Source organism: Panulirus ornatus, chromosome 5, assembly GCF_036320965.1.
Source record: "Panulirus ornatus isolate Po-2019 chromosome 5, ASM3632096v1, whole genome shotgun sequence".
Classification (NCBI taxonomy): domain Eukaryota; kingdom Metazoa; phylum Arthropoda; class Malacostraca; order Decapoda; family Palinuridae; genus Panulirus; species Panulirus ornatus.
The window spans coordinates 46,807,564-46,810,063 of record NC_092228.1 but is presented as its reverse complement, the minus strand read 5'-3'; the positions used below and the strand labels follow the sequence as shown (position 1 = coordinate 46,810,063).

At 50.3% G+C, this 2,500-nt stretch overlaps 1 protein-coding gene across 3 annotated transcripts in view; it reads left to right on the top strand.

The window, feature by feature from the left end:
- Actn (alpha actinin) overlaps window positions 1-2,500 on the top strand; it is a 196,195-nt gene that overhangs the window by 70,423 nt on the left and 123,272 nt on the right. The window lies entirely within an intron of this gene.

Genomic DNA, 2,500 nt, shown 5'->3' with positions numbered 1-2,500 from the left:
AGAAATGTCTGTGGTCTGTGTGTGACCAACAGAAATGTCTGTGGTCCGTGTGTGACCAACAGAAATGTTTGTGGTCTGTCTGTGACCAACAGAAATGTCTGTGGTCCGTGTGTGACCAACAGAATTGTCTGTGGTCCGTGTGTGACCAACAGAAATGCATCTGTTGCCGGTGTGGTCTACCGTTAGGAAGTCTGTTGTGTGGAGACGGGGTCATCGGCTTGGGGAGGTGTGAACCATATGGTGAGAACGAGTGAAGAAGAATGGCTGCGAATGGGACCGTGGAAGCGGAAGTGAGTCATAGGGTGGATAAGGGGGCGAAGGTTCTGGGAGCGCTGAAGAATGTGTGGAAGGCGAGAACGTTATCTTGGAAAGCAAAAATGGGTATGTTTGAAGGAATAGTGGTTCCAACAATGTTGTATGGTTGCGAGGCATGGGCTATGGATAGAGTTGTGCGGAGGAGGATGGATGTGCTGGAAATGGAATGAGGAATGATATATGGTTTAGCCATATGGAGAGGAAAGGTTGACAGAGAGAATTTATGGGTCAAAAGTGGAGGAAACATGGAGAATGGGAGACCAAATTGGAGATGATAGGATGGAGTGAAATATATTTTGAGAGATCGGGACCTGAATATGCAGGAGGGTGAGAGACATGCACGGGATGGAGTGCAATAGAACGATGTGGCACACAGGGGTCGACGTGCGAAGGAGTACGCCATTACCCAGCTGCTGGTTGTAGCGCAGCCTCTGGAGCCCTTGGGTCTACTTGAGGGGGGGGGGGGTAACGGTACCTTGGCTTGTACCGTTGTGAACGGGGGGGGGGGGGGTTGATACGGTACCATACCAGCCTTCAGAGCGACCCTGAGGCCATTGGCTCAGCCTTTTTTTCATAATGGCCTTTTAAGCTGAGGGTCAAGTACTGTGTACCGTCCAGTATGTCCTTGTGGCTCGAGAGTCGCTGAATCGTACCGTCGATGTCGTTGGGTGGGGGGGGAGGTGTACCGTCGGAGGGAAGTGTTGTTTTACGTGCTTTAACGGGTGTACCGTCGGGAATAATGGTTGTACCGTCGTACTCTTAGTCTGTACCGTCGTGGCTTCGGGTTGTACCGTTGTGAATAAAGGCTGTACCGTCATGCTTATGGGTTGTACCGTCATGGGTAAGGGCTGTACCGTCGTGTTTATGTGCTGTACCATCGTGAGTAATGGCTGTACCGTCGTGGCTGCTGGCTGTACCTTCGTGGTCATGGGCTGTACCGTCTTGGTCATGGGCTGTACCATCGTGGGTAAGGGCTGTACCGTCGTGCTCATGGGCTGTACCGTCTTACTCCAGCATGGTACCGTGCCTCGACCCATGGTGTTATCTGCTGTACCGTGCGGTACACCGGGACAGTAGAGGCCCCCGGGACGCAGGTACAGTGGTACACCCCAGGACGCAGACTGGTGTGTTATCAGTGTAGTGATAACACACACACCAGATAACACACGGCAGATAACACACACCAGATAACACACACGGCAGATAACACACGGCAGATAACACACGGCAGATAACACACGGCAGATAACACACACGGCAGATAACACACGGCAGATAACACACACGGCAGATAACACACGGCAGATAACACACACCAGATAACACACACGGCAGATAACACACACGGCAGATAACACACACCAGATAACACACACCAGATAACACACACGGCAGATAACACACGGCAGATAACACACACGGCAGATAACACACGGCAGATAACACACACGGCAGATAACACACACGGCAGATAACACACACGGCAGATAACATACGGCAGATAACACACACCAGATAACACACACACCAGATAACACACGGCAGATAACACACACCAGATAACACACACCAGATAACACACACGGCAGATAACACACACCAGATAACACACGGCAGATAACACACACCAGATAACACACACGGCAGATAACACACACCAGATAACACACACCAGATAACACACGGCAGATAACACACACCAGATAACACACACGGCAGATAACACACACCAGATAACACACACCAGATAACACACACGACTGATAACACACACCAGATAACACACACGGCAGATAACACACACGGCAGATAACACACACCAGATAACACACACGGCAGATAACACACCAGATAACACACACGGCAGATAACACTCACGGCAGATAACACACACCAGATAACACACACGGCAGATAACACACACGGCAGATAACACACACCAGATAACACACACGGCAGATAACACACACGGCAGATAACACACACGGCAGATAACTCACACCAGATAACACACCAGATAACACACACGGCAGATAACACACACGGCAGATAACACCCACGGCAGATAACACACACCAGATAACACACACCAGATAACACACACGGCAGATAACACACACCAGATAACACACACGGCAGATAACACACACGGCAGATAACACACACCAGATAACACACACGGCAG